Source organism: Erpetoichthys calabaricus, chromosome 1 (assembly GCF_900747795.2).
Source record: "Erpetoichthys calabaricus chromosome 1, fErpCal1.3, whole genome shotgun sequence".
Classification (NCBI taxonomy): Eukaryota; Metazoa; Chordata; class Cladistia; order Polypteriformes; family Polypteridae; genus Erpetoichthys; species Erpetoichthys calabaricus.
In genome coordinates, this window is record NC_041394.2 from 67927532 (window position 1) to 67938121 (window position 10590).

Here is a 10590-nt window from a genome sequence, read left to right on the forward strand (position 1 = left end):
TGCACACATTAAAAAGAATGGACTTTCCATAGGAAGTACAGTCTCCTCTGCCCCTTCTTGTTCAGCAACACTGAGTTATCAGACCAGTCCAGTTTGTTGTTTATGTGAACCCCCAGGTACTTGTAGCTCTTTACCACTTTCATGTCCTCCCACTGAATGGTGACAGGTCTCAGAGGCTTTTTGGCATGCCGGAAGTTCACCTCCAGCTCTTCTGTCTTGCTGATGTTAAGTTGCGGTGGTTGTCCCTGCACCACAATATTACGTCTTCCACAACCTTCCTGAACTCTGATTTGTCTTCATTATTAATGAAGCCTATGATGGAGGAGTCATCTGGAAATTGCTGAAGATGGAAAGCAATGGGATTGTGCTGGAAGTCTGTTGCGTAGAAGGTAAAAAGGAAAGGAGACAGGAGAGTTCTTAGTCTCTCAGTCTCACAAAATTATGTCTGTGGGTCAAGTTGTCCATGATCTAGGAGATTGTGATGGCATCAAGATTCAAAGCCTTGAGCTTGTTCCCAGTTAATGAGGTAGAATGGTGTTAAAGGCACTGGAAAAAATCAAAGAACTTTATCCTGACTCTGTAGTTGTCTTGGTCCAAGTGGTAGTAGGCTCTGTGGAGCATATGGATGAGAGCATCCTCCACACCTATATGTGTCTAACAGGCAAACTGCATAAGATCCAAATGTTCAGAAACCAGGGGCCGTAGCTGCTTTAGAACCATCCTTTCAAAGGTCTTCATGATGTATGAAGTAAGAGCAACTGGTCTTAAGTTCTTGGTGTGGCATTTTGTACTTGTACATTAGACTGCTATGAACATCTTGGTTCTATTTTTTGTTAGAAGTTTCAAAGCCGTGAAATGGCACTTTAAATAGATGACAGTTTTAGCTTAATGAAACACACTTTATCATCTATTTTTATTGCTGTTTTATATATTTTTTTCTTTTACCTCTCAATGTCAAAGTAGAGTATTGGGGACAAATAACACAACAATTGAAATGTGATTTATTATTATTGGCATTTCCAAGAGTTAATAAAGGTTTTAATGTTTTATGATTTTTCATGAGCATATCAGATTAATATAAATAATAGTATAACTAAGAATGCTGCAACATTAGATATGCTAAAACATAAACACACACACACACACACACACATATACTCTCTAAAACCATTCCCAGAGACTTTCCTTCTCACCAAATGGGACTTTCATGAATTCTCAGGCCACAATGCTATTTCACTTTTAACTTGGTATGGAGAAGGGTAAGAGCTGACTTTTAGTTGCCTCTCAGTTACCAAGTGTGACTTGCCATGATCCTCTTTGGTAGAACTGAAAACAGCTGAAATAACCTTGTCATGTTGAATTAAGCAAATCTTACTTGCCAGCTCACTTCATGGAATGCCTCTCTGGGTCTAACTCCAGCTTAATCAAGCTTCAGATGTTTCATTTTAAAATTATTATCCTGTTATAAAAATTTCTGTCAATAATCCCTGCTTTTCTTAATAATCTTTTCTTAATAATCTTGAGTCTACTCATAAGTTACTAACCACCTGTGCTTCTTAGAATCCTTCACTTACTAACCCAGCAGGCATTTTAAAAAATGTTTCCGTATTAAATAAAGGAGTGAGTGGTGGACTTTTCAGCAGCTAAAAGTGAATTAATATTTGAATTATATTTTGACTTGGGTATAGTAACTTTTTTTAAAGCTGTGAAGTCTTACACTCTCATAATCATAGTTTATATTTAATTATTATTTTGTTTGTGTTTCTTAAATTCAAACAGTTAACTTTTATTGAATTTATTAAAAGCATGTATCATTCCATTCAATCAAGTCAAACCTAACAAAACTAAATTCAATTCATCCCCCACCCATGAGAAAGAGAGGAAGGCCAACAGCCAGAGTAAAACGTTTCAGATTAGTAAAAAGAGAAAGGAGTATTTTCCCCAATATAAATGCTTATTTTAGGTTTAAAAAAGTTTTGAACAGATCTTCTAATTGAGAATTTGAATTTTTCAATTTCAAATAGTATAAAACATCAGTTACCCACTGACTTAAAAGAGGAGAGTTAGGATACTTTCAGTTGAGCAATATAAGCCTATGTGCTAGTAGTGGAGTAAAGGCAATCACAGTTTGTTTGTCCTTCTCCACTTTAAGCCCATCTGGAAGAACACCAAACACAGCTGTTAGTGGGTTAGGAGGGATTGTGACACCAAGGCTGTCTGATAGGCATTTAAAAATTTTGTCCAGAATTATGTTAATTTGGTACATGCTCAAAACAAGTCGCCTAATGAAGACGGAGCTCGATTTCAATGTTTGCAGGTTGAAACGTTCCTTGGAAACATTTTGGACAATTTTAAACTAGATAGATGTACTCGATAAAAGATTTTAAGTTGAATTATTGAATGCTTTGTACATATGGAGTTAGAGTAAATTCTTGCGTAGCTGCCTTCCACTCCATTTGTGACATTTTGAGTAAGTGATCCTTTTCCCATTGTACTCTGGGATCTTTTAAAGGAAGGGACTTTAAAATGGTTTTATATTATAGAAATGCTGTATGAGTCTTCAAGACTGATCAAAATCTCTTCTGGAATGGAAATAGGAAATTGGGCAGATTTCGTTTAGCAAGGTTTCTAATTTGGAGATAGTGGTAATGGGAGATGTTTTGAAATAGAAACAGAAGCTTAAGGAAGATATTCATCTTGACAGTGTTAATTCTCCCTGGCTTTGAATTAGCTTTACAGCTGATTTTCCCAGTCTTGTTTTCACATATAAAGTCATTCAGGAATGCATGAAATGGCTGTTGGTTACAGATTGTGAGGTGGCTGAACACGGGTTCAAGCAAAGCTGGAGCAACTCAAAAAGGTTTGGGACTCCAGCCGGGTAGTCCCTTTTAATTCTTTCAAATTTTACAAACTTAAACAGGTGATGTCTTGTAATAGTTATCATAGGGCAAGCAAGAACAAAATCAAAACTATCTATAGTGCTTGGTAAGCACATACAACAACAGAAAGTATTCTAAGAGCTGTCACTCTCCAGAACTGGTCTCATCAAGACAAGACGACTTAATGGAGGCACCTGGTCTTTTTATAATGGGAGGACTGAAAGGGGTGGAGCTAGTTTCCTTCACTGGGAGGTTTCCGGGAGCTGTGGGGTAAAAGGGAATAGGTTTAGCGACAGCGCCCCCTCTTGCCCTGGTGGGTTACCGTTTACCTCGAATGAACCTTCAAGGAGATCCTCAGACGCACATGCGTGACAAGATCTAAATGTATTTTTATTGTACTGTACTTTTTATAAAGGAATGACTACTTTAATTTGTTTTTATTTTTCTCAAAACAGGTTATCAGATTAAAACTGGAAAAACACATATGAGTGAAGTGAAAATGTGATGCTTTCACCATCCACTCATGTTAAACATGGCAATTATGCACACTCCAGGATGGAAACTGAACAAAGCTGATCAAATGTGATCAATCTTCAAGATCAGGCTTCAAACAGTTTACAGGTTTGTTGTTTTCACAATCTGGTCTGTGTTACAGAAAATTATGACTTAGGTGGAATGATGTGCTTGACGGAATCAAATTAAATGCAAATTCAAGTCAAATGAAACTGTCACACAAAGCATTTATAGTTCAACTCCTTATGTAAGTATATTACATAGAGTATGGATTTTTAACAGTTGGATAAGCACTGATTAGGTTAAACTGAAAAGAAGAAATTTATTACACATTGAATTATTTGTACCAAAATAAAGGTAAGAGACAAACATACATTAAAAATAAAAATAATAATAATAATAATAATAACAATAATAATAATGATAGATACAGTGATTAACACTGTTGCCTATAGGTGTAGTATCCTAGGTTCAAATTTTGCACTTACTTACCGATTGTATGGAATTTATACATTCTCATGAGGTCTGAATGGTAGCCAAAGTTGTGTGTATGTTAGGTTTATTAGCAATTGTGAATGTAAATGTAGGTGTGAACATGAGTGGACTCTGTGATGGGCTACCCAGGATAGTTTCATCCTTTGTGCCTCATGTTGTTGAGATAAGCTTCAACTGCAGTGAGTCAGAATTGAATTAAGTTGTTTTGAGAATGTATAATAACAATAATTCACCTTAACCATTTATTTGATATAGTTTTAGTAACACTAAAAGTTTTGTTCTTTAAATTTAGTAATTAACATTGTGTTATAAGTCTAAAACTTTATACAAAGTTTAAGTAAAGCCCTTTAAAAGTCTGGTGTAATCATGATGTATTTTTCCATTATGTATTATCCCGATAACTGCTGGGACAGACTCCAGCTGTCCTGCATCCCTGCCCTGGATGAGTGTGTACTTTAGAAATGGCTATGCCTTCTGATTCTTCTAGAGAACTTTTACACACAATATGATTAAGTACACTAAAAAATTAAGTGCTGTCTTTCTATTACTTGAATAATTTAAGAGCTAATGTCAGTAATTCACTTCTAAAAGACTGCTAAACTTCTAAAGGGTCCTCAGGCAATTCAATAATAAAATATATTGAGCGCCCTCTTCTACGCGGTGGTGTGCTGGGGAGGCAGCATAAAGAAGAGGGACGCCTCACGCCTGGACAAACTGGTGAGGAAGGCAGGCTGTATTGTAGGCACAGAGCTGGACAGTTTGACATCCGAGGCAGAGCGATGGGCACTGAGCAGGCTCCTGTCAATCATGGAGAATCCACTGCATGCACTGAACAGTATCATCTCCAGACAGAGGAGCAGCTTCAGCGACAGACTGCTGTCACTGTCCTGCTCCACTGACAGACTGAGGAGATCGTTCCTCCCCCAAACTACGTGACTCTTTAATTCCACCCAGGGGGGTAAACGTTAACATTATATAAAGTTACTGTCTGTCTGTATACCTGCATTGTTATCACTCTTTAATTTAATATTGTTCTTTATATGCTTCTGCTGGATTATGTGAATTTCCCCTTGGGATTAATAAAGTATCTATCTATCTATCTATCTATCTATCTATCTATCTATCTATCTATCTATCTATCTATCTATCTATCTATCTATCTATCTATCTATCTATCTATCTATCTATCTATCTATCTATCTATCTATCTATCTATCGTATATTAATTTCATTTTAGTAAACATAGCCCATTGTAGTGATGATTAGAAAGAATGAGTAATGATTGTAATGATAATGTGAGCAAGTCAGAGAATGAGTATTTAAATATGAGAAAAGTTGTAGTCCACTGCGTAATGATATTGAGATCTGCTATTACATGACACATTATTTTCTTCTGAAATGTTTCTGCTTAAGAGGTGTTAATTATATTACTTAACATGGGAATTAAACAATTTTGAACTCATGGCTTTTGTACATCATGGCACATCCTGTTGCAGAACTGCTAATGCATGTAAGAAACACAACACATTTCACAAATAAGCCGAGATCATCCAATACATCACGGTTGTTTGAGGTAATAGTCATACTCAAAGAAACATAAATCTATTGATGCCATGTGTTTCTTTTTAATGTCAATAGCTAAATGGTTGATTAAAATCATTCTTGTCTAATGCAATACATCTAATAAATCTAACAAACTAGTATTAAATGATGTGAATAACAAGTATGTAATATTCTACAGATGTCTTAATGTTGAACCTTCAGGACTACACATTGGCTCAACCTATTGAGTCTTAAATCTTGTATAAACATCTCAGATGACAAAGTGAAATTTGACAATTATGTTGATGAACTCATAATGAAATTAAAAGTTAAGATTTTCTCTTTAGCGAGAAAAGTGAGTTGTGCTTTATATTTCCATTTAAAAAAAATCTTATCACGGGTTTCTATACATGTGGTAGTCCAGGTCAGTTCTAAACTCCATGGTTGCTCCCAGGAGCCCATTGAATATGGAATCGCCAGTAACATACCCAAGGATGAGCCATGTCAAGTGAGGACACACACAGTGAGAAAGGGGTTGGTGCAAATGACTAGTGCTTTTATTTACAAAAACAAAATAAGCAGTGTCCAAAGCATAACGATTCAATTAGTCCACAAATAAATAATCCATAAAATCATGTGGAAAGTGGAGGTTAAAATATATAATAAATAAATCCAATAAAAACTTGGTTAAAAATCAAGGGAAAACATATCATTTTTTAAAGACCAAATCAAAGACTCCCCTCTGGCAAACATCTTTGTGCGGTAAAATCTCAGCATCTACAGTATGTATATCTGAACGCAAGACTGTCTGGATATTTTAATTCTACTATCTCTTTATTTTTTTTTCTATTTTCCTTGTGTGCTGCATCATATTTTATCTTTTTATATTTTATCTTCTTATACTTATGTTTTGCATTCTGTGCTCTTCTTGTACAGTATATTGCACCAGTACTATCAAGATAAATTCCTGGTATACATTAGTGTACCTGTCCTGCGGTGGGTTGGCACCCTGCCCAGGATTGTTTCCTGCCTTGTGCCCTGTGTTGGCTGGGATTGGCTCCAGCAGACCCCCGTGACCCTGTGTTCGGATTCAGCGGGTTGGAAAATGGATTGATGGACATTAGTGTACCTTGTCAATAAAGTGAATAAAGTGTGGTTCTGATATCCTGTTTATAAAACCACGAGCCTTTGTGCTTCTCTCTAAAACTAACGTCTCCTTGGCTTATCCTTTCCCGGATTCCTCAGCACCAACAGGTGTAAGCAACTCTTAAATCCAGATTTGGTTCCTGTTGCCAGTCCATTGGAATTCACAGGGTGTCATCTTTGATTCTCGCTCCCTCCAAGCTGCAGTCTGTCAGGCTTTTGTGGGAGTCTCCTGGAGTAGTTGGTCGCTCTTGCTTCTTAGGATGCTCAGCAGGAGCCCCACTGCCCCACTTCAAACGTTTAGCCATACGCTCCTCTGATGGGGCTCACTTTACTGTCCTCCTACTTCCCCTCTCACATTGTGCCAGCTCCATCCCGTTCCTGCCATTCTCTCCTTTCCTTTAACCTCCATTCATTGTATTTTTCTTGGACTCTAATTTCGCTGTGCAGGCATCCTTTATAGGACTAATTGGGTGCAGCTGCAATCCTCCACCTGCTCTAAGGTGTGAACCAACCCGCTTGCATTTGCACATGAATGCACAATTATTCAAGCATCCCCAATCAACTTTGGAGTGACGCGTGTATGTCCACTCATGCACCTGCACCATCCTGGAGTCTGCATGCTCTGGGACTCCTGATTATTCAAAATTGTGCTTCGCCGTGGACCTCTCTTATCTTATCACAATATATCATAGGCTAGGGAAATATTATTTACTTAACATTAGAGGTTATCTTTGTTTATCATCTACACCCAACTCCAACTCAAGGCAGAGCGTCTCCTTTTATCTCAGACCCGGGAATACTTCTGGTGCTAGGGATTACCCCGTAGGAAGGATTACCGGGTCAGGTAGAAGCCCCACAAAGTTTGGATTATGAATTCCTATAGCACCCCCTAGCGGCACCCATGACCCTAAAAATACTGCTCTGCAGGACTACAGCTCTCAGAAAGCCCTGTGGGTGTCCATATGGGTAATGTAGTCCAGGGATGGTACCACCTAGCATGTCGGGGGAGTCAATGGCCCAAATAGGTTGTCCTCCCCTGTCCCTCCATTACACTGGGATGCCAGTGTACCCAATTCCAAGATGGCATCTGTCAATCTTTTGGCTGAGGCAGGGAAAGTGATAAACATCAACAAAAATAGCATAGCATAAATGCTGTAAGGAATGTTGAAGCTACATTAGAAGTTTAACTGTAGCATGATGTAAGGAGCATACAGTAGAGTGAAGCCTAAACATCATACATCAAAAAATAAAAAAATAAAAACAAAGTAATAACCCTAACCCTTCCACAGAACACACCATTCTAAACAGCTTAAAAAGTAAAGTCCTAATATGCCACATTGCCTGAGGTAGATGTTGTTTGGTGTGCATTTCCTTACCAATAAAGGCAATAGTGGACTTGTATGTATGTTTTGGTGATGGAACAAATGACAACTCGGTTTAATTTTAGCATTTCTAAAACAATGAAATGCAAAAATGTAAATATTTTCATTTTTAGATTAATCAATTTTATAATTTAAATTGTTTTGTTTTTTGTCTTTATTTTTCTGTCATCTATTCCTGTTTTTACTGCTCTTGTAACTTTTAAAATTTGTTATTTTCAAGGAAAGTACTGTATATCAAGTTTTCTTTTATATTAAGCTTAACTATTGGCATTACTGTCTAATCCATTTTTTAATTCTATAAAATGCTTGCCATCAACTCTTTCTTGTTATATAAATGAATCCTTTTTGCAGGTTTTCTCTTCTATAAAGTATTAGAAAATGTGTTTCTTTTTTCATTAATTATCCTAGTACAAACTGAGTATTAGAAAAGCTTTAATTACAAAGACTGGGAAATTTCCAAATACTGCAAATGCCAGTTAAGATCAACTTGCATATGTGCATGAGGTCCATGATAGACATGCATGTATATTGTGTATCATTCCCCAAAATATTGCAAAGTTATTTTAATTACCATTGGAAAATAAAAAAAGATATACCCAAAATTAAAATTAAATTAATGCATTGCAATAATAATTTTTAGTCCCCCAAAATTAGGATTTATTAGTCCCTTTGGTGCAAGTATTATTTTGTCAAATGGTAGACTGACACAAAAAAAGCCCGGTAGCCACGATGGAACTGTGGTCCTTCACAAATGTGCCATAAATATTCACTTCATCATTGAAATGAGGATTCTAGCTGTACACTAAAGAAAATAAGCACAAAAATAATATGAACGACTTTTATATGAAGTGTGCTACAATCTGATGGTGGAGAGAGAAGGCCAGAATGAGGAAAAAGACCCTGTCAGTCTATAGTAGGACATCTATAAATAACATATACTGTATAATTCTTCCTGTGGCTCTCTACTCCATCTTCTGGCCCCAAAAAATATAACACTACATCTGTGAGCATTTTGGAAGAAGAATGGCAGTTATTCCCAAATGACATCACACACACACACAAACATATATATATATATATATATATAGATATATATACAGTGGTGTGAAAAACTATTTGCCCCCTTCCTGATTTCTTATTCTTTTGCATGTTTGTCACACAAAATGTTTCTGATCATCAAACACATTTAACCATTAGTCAAATATAACACAAGTAAACACAAAATGCAGTTTTTAAATGATGGTTTTTATTATTTAGGGAGAAAAAAAATCCAAACCTACATGGCCCTGTGTGAAAAAGTAATTGCCCCCTTGTTAAAAAATAACCTAACTGTGGTGTATCACACCTGAGTTCAATTTCCGTAGCCACCCCCAGGCCTGATTACTGCCACACCTGTTTCAATCAAGAAATCACTTAAATAGGAGCTGCCTGACACAGAGAAGTAGACCAAAAGCACCTCAAAAGCTAGACATCATGCCAAGATCCAAAGAAATTCAGGAACAAATGAGAACAGAAGTAATTGAGATCTATCAGTCTGGTAAAGGTTATAAAGCCATTTCTAAAGCTTTGGGACTCCAGCGAACCACAGTGAGAGCCATTATCCACAAATGGCAAAAACATGGAACAGTGGTGAACCTTCCCAGGAGTGGCTGGCCGACCAAAATTACCCCAAGAGCGCAGAGACGACTCATCCGAGAGGTCACAAAAGACCCCAGGACAACGTCTAAAGAACTGCAGGCCTCACTTGCCTCAATTAAGGTCAGTGTTCACGACTCCACCATAAGAAAGAGACTGGGCAAAAACGGCCTGCATGGCAGATTTCCAAGACGCAAACCACTGTTAAGCAAAAAGAACATTAGGGCTCGTCTCAATTTTGCTAAAAAACATCTCAATGATTGCCAAGACTTTTGGGAAAATACCTTGTGGACTGATGAGACAAAAGTTGAACTTTTTGGAAGGCAAATGTCCCATTACATCTGGCGTAAAAGGAACACAGCATTTCAGAAAAAGAACATCATACCAACAGTAAAATATGGTGGTGGTAGTGTGATGGTCTGGGGTTGTTTTGCTGCTTCAGGACCTGGAAGGCTTGCTGTGATAGATGGAACCATGAATTCTACTGTCTACCAAAAAATCCTGAAGGAGAATGTCCATCTGTTCGTCAACTCAAGCTGAAGCGATCTTGGGTGCTGCAACAGGACAATGACCCAAAACACACCAGCAAATCCACCTCTGAATGGCTGAAGAAAAACAAAATGAAGACTTTGGAGTGGCCTAGTCAAAGTCCTGACCTGAATCCAATTGAGATGCTATGGCATGACCTTAAAAAGGCGGTTCATGCTAGAAAACCCTCAAATAAAGCTGAATTACAACAATTTTGCAAAGATGAGTGGGCCAAAATTCCTCCAGAGCGCTGTAAAAGACTCATTGCAAGTTATCGCAAACGCTTGATTGCAGTTATTGCTGCTAAGGGTGGCCCAACCAGTTATTAGGTTCAGGGGGCAATTACTTTTTCACACAGGGCCATGTAGGTTTGGATTTTTTTTTCTCCCTAAATAATAAAAACCACCATTTACAAACTGCATTTTGTGTTTACTTGTGTTATATTTGACTAATGGTTAAATGTGTTTGAT